Below are 20,130 nucleotides of genomic sequence, written 5' to 3'. Positions count from 1 at the left end.
CATTATATTTTATTTGTTTTTATATATATGTGTTTTTCTTTCTTTACAATTTTGACCAAAATACACTCAATATATAATGTATTGCTCTGTTCTGTTCACCTGTCTGTTTATATTCCTTTTTTTGTCTTTTAATTTTCATTTTTATATTTACATTCTATCCTTTAATTGTATTTAATTTTGTTTTGTACCTATATGCTTTTTTTTCTTACAATTTTGGGATCTAAATCTCTAACAAACAGACTAAAATAAACATAGGATCCAGTGTATTGTTCTGTTCTGTCCTGTCCACCTGTATGTTCTCTTTATTTTTAATTAATTAATCATTTTTAATTAATTAATCATGATTATTATTATTTTGTTTTTGGCTCTCTTGGGATTTGTTTCGTTTATATTTCTCTGGGGTGATTGTTGCCATTTTACTATTTTCTTTCTCTCATTCATCTATTTATCTCTGGACAGAATGACAGGACAGAAAAACTCACCTCAAAAAAAGAGAACAAGATTAGGTCCCTGGTACTGACTACCAGGGACCTAATCAGTATGGACATAAGTAAAATGTCAGAGCTAGAGTTCAGAATAATGATTATAAAGATACTAGCTGGGCTTGAAAAAAGCATAGACAACACACTAGAAAAATCCCTTTCTGGAGGGGAAAAAAAAAAAAGACCTAAAAACAAATCATGTTGAAATCAAATAGACTATTAATGAGATGCAATAAAAAATGGAGTTTCTAACTGCTAGGATAAATTAGAGGAGAGAATTAGTGATATAGAAGACAAAATGATGGAGAATAAAGAAGCTGAGAAAAAGAGAGATAAATAACTACTGGATCACGAGGGGAGAATCTGGTAGATAAATAATACCTTAAAATGAAATCATATTAGAATTGGGATCCCAGAAGAAGAGGGAAGGTGGGGTGTGGAAAGTATATTGGAGCAAATTATACCAAAGAACTTCCCTATCTGGGGAAGGAGACAGGCATTCAAGTCCAGGAGGCACAGAGAACACCCCTCAAAATCAATAAAAAAAGGTCAACACCCTGACATATAATAGTAAAACTTGTAAAGCTCAGAGATAAAGAGAAAATCCTGAAGGCAGCTTGGGACAAAAGTAGAAACATTAGACTGGCAGTGGACCTGTCCACAGAGACCTGGTAGGCCAGAAAGGACTGGCATTATATATTCAGAATGCTAAATGGGAAAAATATGCAGCCAAGAATACTTTATCCAGCTAGGATGTCATTCAAAATAGAAGGAGAGATAAAAAGCTTCCAAGACAAAGAGAAACTAAAAGAATTTATGGTCACTAAACCAGCCCTGCAAGAAATACTAAAAGGGATCCTTTAAGTGAAGAGTGACCCCAAAAGTAACAAAGACCAAAAAGGAACAGACAATATACAGAAACAATGACTTTATTGCTAATACAATTGCACTAAATTCATACCTTTCAATAATCACTCTGAATGTAAATAGTCTAAATGCCCCAATCTAAAGACACAGGGAATCAGATTGGATAAAAAGGCAAAACCCATCAATACGCTGTCTATCAAAGACTTATTTTAGACCCAAAGACACCTCCAGATTGAAAGTGAGGGGGTGGAGAAACCATTGATCATGCCAGTGGACATCAAAAGATAACTAGGGTGGCAATTCTTATATCAGACAAACTAGATTTATAACCAAAGTCTGTAGTCAGAGATGAGGAAGGACACTATATCATAATTAAAGGGTCTATCCACCAGGAAGATCTAAGAATTGTAAATATTTGTGCCCCTAACATGGAGCAGCCAGTTATATAAGCCAGTTAATAACAAAATTAAGAAAAACATCAATAATAATACAATAATAGCAGGGGACTTTAACACCCCAATCACAGCAATGGACAGATCATCTAAGCAGAAGATCAACAAGGAAAAGTCTTTGAATGACACACTGGACCAGAAGGACTTCACAGATATATTCAGTGCATTTCATCCTAAAGCAACATAATACACATTCTTGAGTACACATAGGGCATTCTCCAGACTAGAACACTTAATGGCTCATGAATCAGGTCTCAACTGGTACCAAAAGATTGGATCATTCCCTGCATATTTTCATGCCATAATGCTTTGAAACTGGAACTCAAACACAAGAAGGAATTTGGGAAGAACTCAAAAACATGGAGGCTAAAGAGCATCCTATTAAAGAATGAATGGGCCAACCACAAAATTAAAGATGAGTTTAAAAATTCAAGGAAACAAATGAAAATGAAAACACAACTATTCAAAACCTTTGGGATGAAGCAAAGGCTGTTCTAAGAGGGAAGTATATAGCAATATGAGCCTTTCTCAAGAAACAAAGTCTCAAATATACAACCTAACCTTACACCTAAAGGAGCTGGAGAAAACAAAGAAAGCCTAAACCCAGCAGGAGAAGAGAATTAATAATGATTAGAGCAGAAATCAATGAAATAGAAACCAAAATAACAGTAGAACAGATCAACAAAACTAGGAGCTTGTTCTTTGAAAGAATTGATAAGATAAAGAAACCACTGGCCAGATTTATCAAAAAGAAAAGAGAAAGGTCCCAGATAAATAAAATCATGGATGAAAAAGGAGGGATCACAACCAACACCAAAGAAATACAAACAATTGTAAGAACATCTTATGAGCAACTATATGCCAACAAATCAGGCAATCGGGAGGAAATGGGTGCATTCCTAGAGTGTTGTTATAAACTACCAAAACTGAAACAGGAAGAAGTAGAACAGACACATAACAAGCAAAGAACTTAAAGTAGTAATCAAAAATCTCCCAACAAACAAGACTACTGTTGGAAGGCTAGAAGGCTTCCCAGGGGAATTCTACTAAACAAAGAAGAATTAATACCTATTCTTCTGAAGCCATTTCAAAAAATAAAAAACAGAAGGAAAACTTACATACTCTTTCTATAAGGCCAGCATTACCTTGATCCCAAAACCAGACAAAGACCCCACCAAAAAGAATTATAGACCAGTATCCCTGATGAACATGTATGCAAAATTCTCATCAAGATACTCGCCAATAGGGTCCAACAGTACATTAAAAGAATTATTCATCATGACCAAGTGGAATTTATTCCTGGGCTTCAAGGGTGGTTCAACATCCACAAATCAATCAATGTGATACACTACATTAATAAAAGGAAGGACAAGAACCATGTGATACTCTCAGTAGATCCAGAAAAAGCATTCGACAATGTATGGTGTCCTTTCTTGATTAACTCTTCATAATGTAGGGATAGAAGGAACTTACCTTAATATCATAAAAGCCATCTACAAAAAGCCCACAGTGAGTATCATTCTCAGTGAGGAAAAACTGAGAGCTTTTCCCCTAAGGCCAGGAACATGGCAGGGAAGTCTACTGTCACCACTTTTGATCAATGTAGTACTAGAATTCCTAGCTTCAGCAATCAGACAACAAAAAGAAATAAAAGGCATATGAATCAGCAAAGAAGAAGTTAAACTCTCCCTCTTTGCAGACGACTTGATACTTTATGTGGAAAACCCAACAGACTCTACCCCAAAATTGCTAGAATTCATAGAGAAATTCAGCAAAGTTGCAGGATATAAAATCAATGCAGAAAAATCAGTTGCATTCCTATACACTAACAATGAGACAGAACAAAGAGAAATTAAGAAGCCGATCCCATTTACAATTGCACCCAAAACCATAAGATACATAGGAATACACCTAACCAAAGAGGCAAAGGATCTGTACTCAGAAAACTATAGAACATTCATGAAAGAAATAGAAAAAGAAATGGAAAAACATTCCATGCTAATGGATTGGAAGAACAACTGTTGTGAAAATGTCTTTGCCACCCAGAACAATCTTTACATTCAATGCAATCCCTATCAAAATACCATCAGCTTTTTTCACAGAGCCAGAACAAATAATCCTAAAATGTGTGTGGAACCAGGAAAGACCCCAAATAGCCAAAGGAACATTGAAAAAGAAAACCAAAACAGGTGGTATCACAATCCCAGATTTCAAGCTCTATTACAAAGCTGTAGACATCAAGACAGTATGGTCCTGGCACAAAAACAGACACATAGATAATGGAACAGAATAGAAAACCCAGAAATGGACCCTCAACTCTTGATCATTAGTTTTTCGACTAATCTTCGGCAAAGCAGGAATGAATGGAAAAAAAATAGTCTATTCAACAAATGGTGTTGGGAAAATTGGACAGCCACATGCAGAAGAATGAAACTGGACTATTTCCTTACATCATACACAAAAATAGACTCAAAATGGATGAAAGACCTAAATGTGAGACAGGATTCCATCAAAGTCCTAGAGGAGAACACAGGCAGCAATTTCTTTGACCTCAGCTGTAGCAACTTCTTGCTAGCTACATCTCCAGAGGCAAAGGAAATGAAGGCAAAAATGAACTATTGGGACTTCATCATAATAAAAATCTTTTGTATAGCAAAGGAAACAGTTGACAAAACCAGAAGACAAATGGCAGAATGAGAGAAGATGTATGCAAATGACATATCCAATTAAGGGGTAGTATCCAAAATCTATAAAAAAACTCATCAGACTTAACACCCAAAGAACAAATAATCCAATCAAGAAATGGGCAGAAGACATGAACAGATATTTCTCCAAAGAAGAATGTATGCTGGCCAATAGACACATGAAGAAATGCTCCACATCACTCAGTATCAGGGAAATACAAATCAAAACCATAATGAGATACCCCCTCACACCAGTCAGAATGAATAAAATTAACAAGAGAGGAAATGACAGATGTTGGCAAGGATGCAGAGAAAGAGGAACCCTCTTACGCTGTTGGTGGGAATGCAAGCTGGTGAAGCCACTCTGGCAAACAGTATGGGGGTTCTTCAAAAAGTTGAAAATAGAGCTTAACCTTTCAATTGTACTACTAAGGATTTACCGCAAAGATACAAATGTAGTGATCTGAAGTAGCACCTGCTCCTTAATTTTTATAGTGGCAATGTCCACAATAGCCAAACTATAGAAGGAGGCCAGATGTCTATCGACAGATAAATGGATTAAAAGATGCAGTATATATGTATATAATGGAATACTACTCAGCCATCAAAAAATGAAATCTTGCCATTTGCAACGACATGCATAGAACTAGAGGCTATTATGCTAAGCAAAATAAGCCAGTCAGAGAAAGACAGTTATCAATATGATCTCATTCATATGTGGAATTTAAGAAACAAAACAGAGGGAAAAAAAGAAAAAAGAAACAAAACAGGATCATAGGGGACGGGGAGGAGAAAAATAAAGTAAGGCAAAATCGGAGAAGGAGACAAACAATAAGAGACTCTTAATCATAGGAAACAAACTGAGGGTTGTTTGAGGGAGGATGTGGGGGGATGGGCTAACTAGATAATGGACATTTAGGACAGCACGTGATGTAATGAGCACTGGTTTATTTTATAAGACAAATGAATCACAGAACTCTGCCTCTGAAACTAATAATGCATTTTATGTTAATTAATTTAAATTTAAAAAGTTGTAGAATGGTCTGTTTTCATACATTGTTTTAGGTACTAGCTGTACATTTTCAGTCTGTAAATTCATACTTTTCAATTGTAGATATTCTTAAATTATTTTTCTGATAACCTCTTCCATTCCATTATAGGGAGGGATTGATACCACAGAATCTAGACTCACAGTGCCTGATTGCAGATCTAAGTTCTGTTATACTAGCTGTGTGGCTAGAGCCAAATGGCTTAACTTCTCTGTAGTTAGGATTTTTTTACCTGTCAGATGTAGATTGTAATATATCTCCTCGTAGAATTGTGCCATATTGAAATGGATTTTTTTTTTTTTTTTTGGTAAAACATTTAGAATAGTGTCTGGCATTCAGAGATTGCTTTAGAAAAGTCTGCTGTTATCAATATTCTCTTCAGAATGATATCTGTATTGTTTTTCTTATTTCCTTTCCTTTGTTTTCCATATTTATTTCTTTCAGCTGTACTTTCTGAGTGATTTCCTCAGCTCTATATTCTAGTCATTTTATTGAGCCTTCAGTTGTGATATCATATTTTTAATCTTGAGCTCTTTTTCCTGACCTGCACATTTATCTTAGCATACAGTGCTTGTTTTACTGATGCAGTGTCTTTCTTATCTCTCTGAGGATTTTAATGGGAGATAATTCTATTAAGCTTGCACACAGTTTACAGTGGCACAAGGCTTATTAGGAAAAAGAACTATCTCCTATATACACCTCCATTTCTCACAACCCTGAAGTAACTACTTAAAATACTTCTCATTTTTTTAAAATATACCTGTGCCTCTCTATAATAATAAGATATTTATACTGTTCTTTTTTGTTGTTGTTTTAGAAATTACCTACTCAGTTCTTACATAGAGTATAAAAATTTCTTCCTCCATCCCTCAGTGGACACACATACACACACTTACCTCTGTCTAGATGTAGTTAAAATTTATGTTATATTGGTATTCACTACATACATTGATATGGCTAAACAAATACTATTTATAGGTCAGCCATCCATACTTGCATACTTTTAAGTGCAAATATTTATTCTCTCTACATATCCTATACTTAATTGTATTATCATTTCGGTTTGCCTGCTTGGTTAAACAATAATTTTGGGGGTTTTTGTTTTGTTTTTTAATTTATTTACAGCTTATCCCTGAAACTTCCCACCAATTATCCAGATCACTTCCCAACCTTCTGGACATATCATACATATCATCAGTTTGATCTTACTATAGACATCTTTCCTGGAATCTCATGAGCTGTTCCATTCTGGAGATATTACTTCTCAGGCCTGTTGCATGACCATTATCCTGAGATCTCCCTTCCTTCCTTCCCTTTTGAGAATTCCATTCATCTTGCAATAATCTCCTACATTTTAGAATATGGTCAGTTTCCTCTCTTACTTTAAAATTAAGACCAAGCTCATAAATAAATGTATGCAGTTATTGGTTTTGTTTGTTTGTTTGTTTGTTGTTTGTTTGTTTGTTTGTTTGTTTTGACAGAGATCACAAGTAGGCAGAGAGACAGGCGGCAGGGGGTGGGGGAGCAGGCTCCCTGCTGAGCAGAGAGCCCGATGTGGGGCTCAATCCCAGGACCCTGAGATCATGACCTGAGCCAAAGGCAGAGGCTTAACCCACTGAGCCACCCAGGCGCCCCTATGCAGTTACTGTTTTTTAATGCAACAGTCCAAACTAGTCAATTTTAAGTCATCTCCTCCTCTGTATCTAAGCTCTGCCCAGGCTCTCAGCTTTTTAGTGGCCCACTCTCAAACATAAACAAGTGGCCACATGTCCCTAGGCATCTGAGAAAAAAGATTGTAACATGAACAAAAAAGGCCAAAGAAATAACTGAGCAAATTTAGCTGAGAAACTAGGCAGAGGTAAAAATTTCATAATAACATCTCAAAGTGAAAAATCAAGACCTAGTACTATTCAACTCAAAAATGGATCCAGTTGGTTTTTAAGGTTTATTTATTTATATTACACAGAGAGAGTACATGTGTGCATTGTGGGGGAGAGGCAGAGAGAGAGGGAGGGAGAAAATCCTCAAGCAGACTCCCCACTGAGTGTGGAGCCCGATGTGGGGCTTGATCCCACAACCCTGAAATCATGACCTGAGCCGAAATCAAGAGTCAGACACTCAGCCAATTGAGCTGCCCAGGTGCCCCAAGAATAGATCCATTTTTTAATGAGCCTTTACATTTATAATATTTGAAAGCTTCTCTTTAAGAAAAAATTAAAACTATGGATTTAAAAATGGGTACAAAAGGGAATATTTACTTTGAGTAAAAAAAGAAGACACCTTGCAAGAAGCTTATCCAACTGAGAGGAATTGAAGCTTCATTATCATTAAAATAAATCAGCATTTGATGAACGGGCTATCTAGAGTTACAGAAATAAATAGCAAAATAAGCATTTAAAAAGCCTCAGTGTTTTCTTCCTTTAATATGGAATGAGAATGTTTGCTTGATATACTAAATTTTTAGTATATACCTTTTGAAGTGATGCGCCCACTTAGTTTTTATGAAATCCTCTGAAGAAATGATCAGAAAATACATTTATGTATACAATAATAATGGTTTAAGGTAATTAAGCAAAAGTAGTCAAGTCTAGGGAGACTCACTGAGTATGGGCTAAGGAGAGCAGTCAGCCTAAGTGTTTTACAAGAGAACCCTGGTGTTATAGTCTTTTTTGTTTTGGCTTTAACCTTAATCTTTATTGATGGATGATGCTTTTAAATCCTTATCTAGGAGTGGCATAGCTGAAGTTAGAGTTCTACCCAAGCATGTGAAAGCAGAGTGTGTCCATATAAAAATCATTATAAAGCATTTCTCTTGCTCTTCTTGTAGAAGACACCAAGGGTTCCTTCCCCATGAAAGAGTTCAAAATGCAAACACTTAAAAGTTCATTTGAATGACAGTATGCTCTATGTTTAAAAAAAGTCTCTAAATTATTCCATTAGTGAATTGATTCCATTTGCTCTCTAAGTACAAACCTCAGAACAGTTATTTATCTCTTGCCAGCCTGATTAAAAGTAAAGAATTACTTAAATGTACCTTCACTATTATACATATGTAACCTTGAGAGATTCAAACTTTAAAACTTGATCAGTTTCTTTCAAAGACATAATTACAGTCTCTAATGCTAGTAATAACTTTGGAAGAATTTAGTAATAATTTTTATAACTTAGCAAGAATTTTAGAGGCTTAAATGCATGCTTAAATTTGCAACACAAAAAGGAAAAAAAAACACAGCCTTTTTACTAAAGTATATATGTTATATATTTTGAGCTGCACTTTATAAAATCACTCAGGGTGTGCCTAGGTGGCTCCATTGGTTAATCATTTGGCTCTTGATTTTTTTGGCTCAGGTCATGATCTCAGGGTTGTGAGATTGAGCCCTGCATAGGGCTCCACTGTGCACGGGGCCTGTTTAATATTCTCTCTCCCTCTTAAAAAAAAAAAAAAAAAAGCAAAAATAAACAAACAGAAATCAACAACAACACTCAGTCCATCCCACACTGGAAAAAACAAAGGAAACAAAAACAATGTATGGTTTTCCAATTATTATTCTACTAATATCCTGGCATATTTTGTAAAACATTTTTACTGATTATTTTTCATATTAAAAAATTGGGGCTTTATTTGCCCTGTACGAAAGTATATCTAAAGTATATACTGTTGTCAGACGATATTAGCTTATGCCCTTCTGAGATGAGTGTATGGTTAGTGGTCTTTTCTTACCTACCCTTGACTCTGCCTTCCTCTCTTCTAATAGCAGAGCCACTGAACTTTTTCCACTCAACGTGTGCATTTTATCTGAAGACCCACTATATTCTCAATTTAATTCTTTAATTTGTTTGTTTGTTTGAGAGAGCATAAGCCAGAGGGACAAAGAGAAAAGAAGAGAGAGAATCCCAAGCAGGCTCCACATCCAGCACAGAACCCAATGTGAGGCTGTGGGGCTCACTTTCACAACCCTGAGATGATACCCTGAGCATAAATCAAGAGTCAGATGCTTAACCAGCTGAGCCACTCAGACGCCCCTAAGTTTAATTTCAATTCAACCAAGAAATCATGACCAGATTCACAGTTACAGAATTTAGCTCAAAAGTTCAGGCTCATAACCATGATCTTTTGTGTTATTTCCCAAGTAACACAAAAGATCATGGTTATGAGCCTGAACTTTTGAGCTATTTTCCAAATATCCTTTGTTACAATTGTATTTGGAATACAGGGTTAATTGTTAGATGCCTACATTTCCCCCAGGCTTTCTGGACTTCTTTTACTATAAAGAACAGGGTGTGATTTTTAGAAGGTACACACTTTTTTAGAGCATTTTTAGTTGGTAGCAATATCGAGCAGAAAATACATAAATTTCTCATCTAGCCTCTTTGCCCACATACACACAGCCTTTCCCACTATCAAAATCCAACACCAGAATGGTGTGTTTGCCAATGAACCTACATTATCACATCACTATCACCTACAGTCCACAGTTTATATTAGGGTTCACCCTTAGTGTTGTAAATTTTACAGGTTTTGACAAATGTATAATGACATGTGTCCACTATTATTCTGCCATACAGCAGGATATCAATTTTTGCCCATATAATTAATTCTTCTAGGGCACTTTGTGAGTGATCTAATCTCCACAAAGTCCCCCAAATAAAGATCTGCTGCCAGCCCAGACTTCTAACTGTGGCTTACTCCATTTTTCTTCGTCTGTACTCTACTCACCTGGCAAGACTCCACTTTGTATCTTGCTCTTAGGTTGAATTAGACTGACACTTCTTAGGATCTTTGAACACTGTGACGTACATCCCTTTCTCAACATCACTTCTATACAATGCAGTTTGGTCAGCTTCTGTCTGCACCCCTTTGACTCTATCGGTCTTTTGGTTTGGGGTACTAATTACCTTTTCCTTTTCATTTATCAGTGTAGCTATGAGGAATACCTCTTGCCTTAATCTTGCTATGTTCCTGAATACACAAGCAGTAAATTCAAGAGAACAAGAAGAAAAAAATTATCATTTATTTTGAGATTAAACTTACCTGGCATCTTTAGTATTTTGTTGTGATCCCAGAGCAAAGGAACAACACATATTATTTCAGTAATGAACTCCAATTGTATCTTGAGTACTGCTAGCTTGTTTGGACTTTGGGTACAGTTGAGAGTTGTCTCATCCAACGGAGCATAATATCGTAGAATCTTAGAATGGAGGGATCTTGAAGATTATATAGTTTTCTGCATAGATGTTTCATATAAAGATTTCATTGAACCTCGTTGGTTAATGGGAGTTGTCCAGCATTATTCAGTTAGTTGATAGATAGAGGGACTAAATTGGAAGGCAATAGAAGGACCAAAATCTGGGTCTCCTTTTTCTGGTTTAGGGTCTTTGCCCTCCATATTATTTATAAGGTAAATGGTTTGAAAAAGAACGCAGGCGCTGAAGCAGAAGGTCAAAGGACTACCTTTCAGAGAGCCTGACGGCATTAACTATTTTCACTAAAGTTGAAGTCTATGTGATATAATTAGAAATGTGTATTTGGTCTTTGTTTCTGGTTCCTTCCTTTTAGAAGCTTCTAAAATACTTGGAATCTCCAGAGTGATGAGTGTTTTGTATACTAATGAGATGACTGGTGGCTGGGGATCAGTGGTCATCTTCAGGATGGGTATTGGTCCCCAGAAAGACCAAGGCATAATTAGGGATTGGATCATTCATTCCCATCCCCTGACTTCCAGGGAGGGGAGAATGCCTGGAGGCTGAGTTCAGTCACCCGTGACTAATGGTTTAAACAATCTTGTCTACATAATGAAACCTCCATTAAAAAACAAAAACAAAAAACAACCTGAATTCTGGGGTTCGGAAAGTTTTTTGGGTTGGTGGATGCATCTGCATATTGGGAGGATGGTGCACCCTGAATCTACAGGGACAGAAGTTCCTGTGCCCAGGACCATTTTGTTGTTTGCCCCATTATAGCTCTTTATCTGGCTGTTTATTATGGCCCTTGATAACAAACCAGTAACAGTAAATACTTTCAGAGTTCTGTGAGTAGTTATAGCAAATTATCAAACCCCAAAAGGAGATTGTGGGAATCCCTAATTTATGCTTGTCTTCAGAAATGTGGGAGGCTGGAATTTATGATTGGTATCTGATATGGAGGACAGTTCTGGGAAAATTAAAACCCCTCCTTAAACTGTGGGATCTGTGCTGATTCCATGTAGTGTCAAAATTGAATTGTAAATCACTCATTCGGGGTCAGGACAGTTGGAGAATTAGCTGCTGTGGGGGAAAAAAACCCACACATTTGGTTTTAGAACTGTTATAAATGACACTGTAAAAGTCTGATTCTCAGAATTACAGATTCAAAAATATAACTTTATGAATATTCTACCATAGATCACACTCTGTGATGGCAGACACATGATAAAAATTTGTATGAGACAGATAGGCATGTTGATTTCTTAATTTATGGTGGAATTTTCAGTGACAAGATACAGGTGCTTTTTATCCAGGGTTTCAAAGCATTTTTAAATTGACAGTTTAGCAAGTTATTATAAAAATACTGTATCTAGTGAGTGTTGATCAAAAAATAATTGGTGTTCGCTTCTTTTATAAAAGGTTTTATCATTAAGATGTATCTGTCTTCTACCTGAAGACATACATAGGTGATTTAACCCTACAAGTAGAAAGAAGGATTTCTGGATTGTTGACTTGTTCATTGATGCCTTAATGTGCTATGTATATATCCTTCTATATATTACATATCTGTGTATCTGTATATATATGTAATGAGCACACCTGCTCTTTCTTATAGGAAAGCTCTTTGTTGGACTAAAAGTAAGTAAATTTTAAAAAAGGACATTACTGTACCAGTAGTTTTTTTTTTTTTTTTTGATGTACAAAACCCTACTTAGAAGGATATTATGATTACTCATTATTTCAAGCAAAGACAGTGTACATGCATAAGTGCTAAATCTTACCATGTGTCAAGTCTATTCATGGTAAATATTATAGTCAATGCAAGGTATTGAAAAGGGATGGTGCTATTTTGTAATGTTTTATGTAACATTAATTATAATGAAGAATGAAAACCTTAGTAGTATATATATAAGCAAGATTTTATTAAAACCGAGTTCAGATTTATAGATAAGGACACAATTGTGTTATGAGATTGCTTCAGTTTTTAACTGAACCATTGTGATTATAAATAAATATTAAGTAAGATTGCATTCCTTTCTTGATAATGAAGAACTCTGCAAAGTTAAAAAAAAACGAAAAGGATGATTTGTTTGGATAATTGATAATTATTTAGCTGACTCTCCCTCCTACAGCTCTGATGGGAGATGGTACAAAATGCTGAATCCTTTTTCTATCCTTGTACATTGTAACAGCAGATGTGCCCAGCCATTATTAAGAATGGAAAAATACCAATCAGTGTGGCCTGCTTCCCAACTTGCCCCCAGAGCCAGCAAGGAGCACCAACACTGCAGGAAGAACAATGCAGTCTAAGATTTTAGATGGAACTAAACATTGCATGTGGCTAACAGGCTTTAAATAAGACAAATTCTTCTTGAATCCAAACCAAGGCACTTATTAGACCAATGTTTCAAATATTATTGTGAAAAGTCAGCTTCTCTTATGTTGGTGTTCTCCCAACAGTGACTCTGGCTGTTTCACATATCCCAGCTAATGTAGGTGTCTCTGTGTTCCCTCTCGAATGTTTTGTTTAAAATTAGAATACACTGCTCTCTCTCTCACTTTCTCTGAAATAAAAAAGTAAAATCTTTAAAAAAAAAAAAACAACCCACAATATTTAAAATTAGAATACACTGCCACAAAATGAACAGTAATTCCATGATGATGGCCCCTGGCTCACTCTATCCTTACTCCCTCACTTGTTACGAAGTCCAGTGGGTAAGCCACACTGCTATTAATGTGGTTTTTTTAAATGCATATTTGACCAAATTAATTCCCTGTTTAAATTCTTCAGTGTCTCCTCCCCTTTCCACCCTTACTATATCTATAGAAGTTTTCACATATTTGGGCTTCATATACAAATGTCATAAACTGGTCCTTATTTACAAATCAAAAATCAAATCAGTATTGAAGAGCAGTAATATTAATTATTTATGATTTATCTGCAAATGCTGAGCCACAAAGACTCTTTGTCTTTACAAAATCTTTCTGTCTGGTGTGCTCAGACAGGGTTTCCATGGGTCTACTTAACTAAATGCCAGATGGGATGAAATTCCAATCATCTGTCCTTCGTGTTTATCTGTCTCTCTATCTATCTATCCAGCTACCTACTTATTTTAATATCAAAATAGATAAAGATCTTAAGTGTAACTATAATATAGTGTTGTTCTTGACTCCAAAAGCAAGTGGAATAATACAAAATGGTTTAAGAAAAACAGGTTTCTTAAATTATGTGCTTTTGTACAAACAGGTACACACAGTATATGTAGAAAGGATCAGAGGTAACACCTTATGCACAGTATCTGAATATCTTTGTTAAATATAGAAATATAAAAGTCAATATTCTACCTTATTTCCATGATCAGTTTATAAAAGGATCCTCTAAAGGTATTAATCAAAAATAAAATACACAAAATTTTAATACACTTTGACCCAGTGATTATATTTCCTATAATCTTTAGTAAAGACATAATTGCAATACAAAGGTTTATATACAATAGTATTTAATGCACCAAAAATAATTATATAACCAAAAAATGGAATACTATTAACTCATTAAAAATTTAGGGAAGATGATAATATCATAAAAACACTAATACAGTAGTGAAACAAAGTTTTAAATTTATATATGACATATGATCTCAATTTTACAAGTATATCCAGAATTGAGTGCAAGAAATTACACTCAACTATTAGCAGTGGTTGCACTGTGTAATGAAATGTGAAATTTTTCCTTGCTTCTATCATTAACTCTTTTTCAAAGTATCTTTAAAGTGTGTACAACCTTTACATTAAAAAAAAAAAAAAACTTCTTTTAAAGAGGAGAATTATGTAGAATTGAGGGAATGAGGCAATTTTACATCAGAACTTAGAGGGTTCAACTATAATCTGTTATAGTCTTCCCAAGATTATTTTCCTCTAAATTTTCTTCAAAGAGTTTGGTTAACAAACACACCAAGTAAACTCTTTGGTCTTGTTAGATTTTACAGTTTCATTAGCTTATAAACAAATCAGCAGTTTGGTCTGGGAACATGTAACAGCTGCCTTATTGGTAGGTAACTTATTAAAGTGCATTGGTAAATGATCTCCCAACAAATTAAAACTGTACACTCTTCTCTTCTATTAGAATTCCAAACACATGCAGAGACTCCATCTTATCCAAATAGACAAATCAAAGGAATACTTAAATTAACTTTTATTTTTCACTTGAGGCTATGCTTTGTTTGAGCTTACCACAATTTCTGAGGTAATTGAGATTTTATTGAGCATTTTCTTGTTAAAAATTGAAGAGATCATGTAATTTTGATATTTCTCCACAGAAAACGTCTCGCCAACATTAGCAGTCAACTGTTATGAAAGCTTTCATTTGAAAACCTAAAGGAGTTTTGCAAATTTGATTCATCACAACAAACCGAGTGCACTTATTTAATCAGCTTCTCCTCTCTGATTATGCAGTTCAGCTTAAAGTCCCAGTTAATACAGAAACAGACCATAAACAATTGCCCTAAATGATCCCACAAGACGTGAATTTGTAAAAGAGAAAATTATGTATTGGGATCAATACAACACAACACCAAAGCTCAAAACCTTTGCCTTACCAATAAAAATAAAATAGAATGTCTCCATTCAAATCTTATGAAAACCTGTTCTTTTACCTACAAAGTGCATCCATATGTGTTTTGCTTTATATCAATTGAATAAATATAGTAATAGTAGTAGTAGTGACCACTTACTGGGCATTTAGTGTGTCCCAGTATTATACTATTACATTATTGACGGGTTTAAAAGTATTGAATGAATTATTCCATTTAATTTTAAGTAAATGTTATTGAAGCACAGCATACATACAGAAAAATATATGACAGAGTGAAGAGCTCATGAATTTTCACAAAATATACACACTCCTTAACGAGCATCAGTATTAAGAAATAAAGCGTCAGTAGCATCCTGATAATCCATATAATACAATCCATATATGATTATGTGATTGAATTTATTTTTCTTTCAACATTGTTCTTAAGAAATTCATTCATGTTTTTGTGTTTAGACATAATTTTAAATTCTTATTTCTTCTAGTACATCACTGAATAAATACTACATAGGTGACTTACCCATTCTCCTAAGTGATGAACATTTGAGCATTTCTACAATTTTGGCTTAAAGTAATAATGTTACTATAATGTTCAACTTTAGTAGATACTGTTAAGAGATATAAATGGTTGTACCAATTTATACTTACACCATTGGTGGGACATCAACCTTTGGTGGGTTGATACCTTTTATCCCTTTTTTGAAGTGTAGCCTGTTTGATATATTAACACTATTTCCATTTACATATATATATACATATACATACATATATATACACTCTGTGGCTTTCTATTCTTTAAATGTTACATTCTAATACATAGAAATTCTTAGTTAAATATAGTCAAACTTTTTCCTATTTTGGTATTATGACTCTGAATTGTGTCCTGATAAAGATGTCTTTACCTAGTCTAAGATCATAGAGATATTCTATTACCTTATCAAATTTTTATTCTTTTACCCTTTAGGTTTTAAATGTACAGTAGGAATTGTTTTTGTATATGGTGTCAAACTTTTACATACTCCATTACTTATTTTTTAATATGGATATGGAAAAATATAGATTGATATTTATCAGGAGGCATCAAAAAGGTCATTCTTTCTCTGTCCTTCAGTTTTATATTAGTCACAAATCAAATGATTGTGTATGCATGTTCTGTTTCTGGACTCTCTTTTATTCCATTGATCTGTTTATTCTTGTGCCAAGACCACTGTCTTTATTGTTTTATAAATGATGTCACTACCTGCTCATGCAAACCTTCTAGTTTTGTTCTTTTTCAGGTGATAATATTTCCTGTTATTGGCCCTTTTGTTAAATTTTAGAATCAATTTGTCAGTATTGATAAATTATCAGTGGTAGAACTTTGAAGGGTTTTCAGTAAATCTACAAAGAAATGGGGAAGGGTGATTAACAACTTTACAATACTGAGTTTTCCAATGTGTGGGCATGATTTATACCACAACTTGTTTACAACCCTTTCCCCCTCTTTCAGTAACCTTTGAGGATTTCTGTGTAGCAGTTTTATGTACATTAAGATACAATGTACGTATATTTTACTAATTCTATGTGTTTGAATTTTAATGCTACTACAAATGGTATCATCAAATATTTTATTTCAATATATATAGAAATTCTATTTTTCTGATTCCATGTAGTATGAAGTACTAAGTGTCAAGTATTATAATATTGACTCTAAATGAACTTTAAATAGTTAAGGATATATGCTGCCAGATCAAGATAAAACTCTAGGCCACCTTCACATTCAGTATGATTCTAAATTATTGCCATTTTAAATATATCACCTAATTGTCCTTTGTGTTGCATTGTTTCTGTAGAGAATCTATCAGATTTATTATTGTTTCATTGAAGTACAGTACAGTGTTGTTTTCCTTCCCTCTGGTGACTCTTTTGACTAGTTTTTTTTTTTTTTAATTTGTTTGTTTGATATAGTATGGGTTGATTTAGTATTTACATTGCTTGGGGTTTATACTACTTCTTGGATCTGTTGCTGTATGTCTTTCATTAATCTTAAAAAAAACTTTGTCTTTATTTCTTCAAATATTGCTCTTCTAAATTAAGTCTTTCTTTTCTTCTTTTTAAAGACTATATTTGTAAAAGGAGTCTTTAAATATAAATATATATATATTTATGTAAATATATATATATATATATATATATATATATATACATACATACATACATACATATTTTCCTCCACTGTATTCTATTTTTTTTTCTGTGTTTTTCTGCCATTTTTGACCTTGTGCTTTTGTCAGGATATTTTCTACTGAACTATTTTTCAAATAATTAATCCTCTCTTCTAGTATGTCTATTGTACTTTTCTTTCTTTCTTTCTTTATTAAAAGATTTTTATTTATTTACTTGACAGACAGATCACAAGTAGTCAGAGAGGCAGGCAGAGAGAGAGGAGGAAGCAGGCTCCCCAGTGAGCAGAGAGCCCGATGAGGGGCTCAATCCCAGGACCCTGAGACCATGACCTGAGCCAAAGGCAGAGGCTTTAACCCACTGAGCCACCCAGGTGTCCCTCTATTGTCCTTTAAACCCAGTTATTGAGATATTGTGTTTTTTGTTCTAGAAATTCCTTTTTTATATATGTAATTAATTTGAACACAATTTGATCAACCTGTGATTGTGTTTTTGTGTTGGTGCTTTCTTTTTATTTTGACACAATTTGAAAATTTCAGAAAAGTTGCAAGAATAGTATAAAAAACAATTTATGCCTAAACCATTTGAGGGCAAATTGCTTGCCATCCTAGTACTCCTTTACCACCAAATACCTTAGTCTGTTTTTCCTACATACAGGTACATCCCTTACATAATCACAATGCATCCATCAAAATAAAAAAAGAAATCATAAGTACACAACTGTCTGATTTATATTTGCCCAAATAATATCCATTGTAAAAAAAATTCCAGCCCAGAATCATATTTCACATTTAGTGCCCATTCTCCGTGGTCTCCTTTAATTTGAAAGAGTATTTCTAAATTTGCCAAAATTACATAACCACATCACTTTTGAAAATGATCAGCCAGTTATCTGGAAGCATGTCCCTTAGGTAGAATTTATGTACATAGATTTAAGTTATGGGTTCTCAACAACTACATCATAAAACTAATGCCATGTTCTTCTCATTGTCACTTCTCTGAGAGTGAACAATTTTGATTTGTTTTATTTGTTATATTAATTGTAACCACTTGATTAAAGGTAATTAAAAGGTTTATCCACAGTAAAACTGCTCTTTTTCTTTTTGTAACTAATAAATACTTTGTGGGGAGGTATTCTGAGACTCTGTAAAAATTCCATTCCTCATCAGATTTTCACCTACTAATTTACTCAGTTTTACATACTTTTACCTACTCATTTCACAGTCAATATTTCTGGCTAAACTACCTATTTCTATGCTATTTGCCAAATTATGATTTTTCTAACTTGACCATTCTTATTACATTTATAGTTTCCTTCTTCTGTAAAGAAAAATGTATTTTCCCCATTTACTTTACCATTTATTTACTTACTTTACTTATCCACTTACTTACAACAGTGTAAACAGAGTCCACTTTTGTTCACTGGGTTATAATCTGATATCATCATTATTTATGCCAGTGTTCAAATTTTCTCAGATCTACTACGTGGAGTTCCTTTCAAGCTGATTTGTGCATCTTTTTCTTTGAGGACTTACCTACTTTCCAGCATAAGATCTTGTACTCTCCTGCCTTTGTCCTACTATGAATCATTTCTCTGTAAACCTCTAAGATCTTTGAAGGAAATCAACAATACAGGCATGCTGTATTCTCACTGACATTGAGATGTCTCTCTCTGCTCCTAGGTCCTCTCAGTGGACAGAGATAGAGAATATAAATACAGATATGCATTATATATGCACATTCCCATACATTTATACACATATAAATATGTGGCTAAATACATGTACTATATATATTATATAAATATAAATATAAAATGTATAACATAATACAGATATAACATATTTTCTCATATCTTCATACATATATACGTGTGTGTATATATATACACACACATACATGATACATCCATATGCATATTAATCAGAAACAACATACTTCCATACTGACATTATATGAACTATGAGTTCACACCAATTTTAATTTAATACTTCTAATTATAATTTAACACCACAGGAGTCTCGTGGGTTTTCTCCTTCCTATTTTTATAATTCCTTTCTCTGACAGTGAAAAACCTGGCTGACATCACTCTCAGTTTATTTACTTAATTGACCAGCCCCTGTCACATTTAACAAGCATCTGTCTCCATCACCGCCTCCCAGTGAAGAGGCTTCCTCACACTCCTCAGGCTCTGATGCTCTCATCTGCATAGTACCCTGTTCACCTTGCTTTTGCTCTGGTACCTCATATTGGATTACAGTTCACACTCCTGCTTCAGTAGGCACTCTTCCTCCTCACTCCATGGGGCTTTGACATCACTGTTGCAATTGCCTTTAGTCCTGTGCAGATACCCCACCTTGTTTACTAGCTCTTTGACAGGTTCCCTGGGTTGCTTCTGCTGCCCTACCTGGATGCCCTCAACCCATAGCACAGGCTCCAGTAATCTGTTCTGAGCTACAGACATGGACCTTGGAAGGTTCAATCCAACTCTTGCTCTCCCTTGTTTCTACAGTTCAGCCTCTAAGAAGTATTTAACCTACTATATCCCTTCTCCTTGGCAGGTCTGAGCTCCACTTTTTCTCTCTGTAGGAGCATAAGACTATTAAAACTTCTTTTTAGGCAACTGGGTGACTCAGCCAGTTAAGCCTCTGCCTTCAGCTC

This window comes from Lontra canadensis, unplaced genomic scaffold (assembly GCF_010015895.1).
Source record: "Lontra canadensis isolate GAN:19392208 unplaced genomic scaffold, GSC_riverotter_1.0 scaffold43, whole genome shotgun sequence".
NCBI classification, from domain to species: Eukaryota; Metazoa; Chordata; class Mammalia; order Carnivora; family Mustelidae; genus Lontra; species Lontra canadensis.
The sequence above is the reverse complement of the archived record's forward strand: the minus strand, read 5'-3'. Positions refer to the sequence as shown.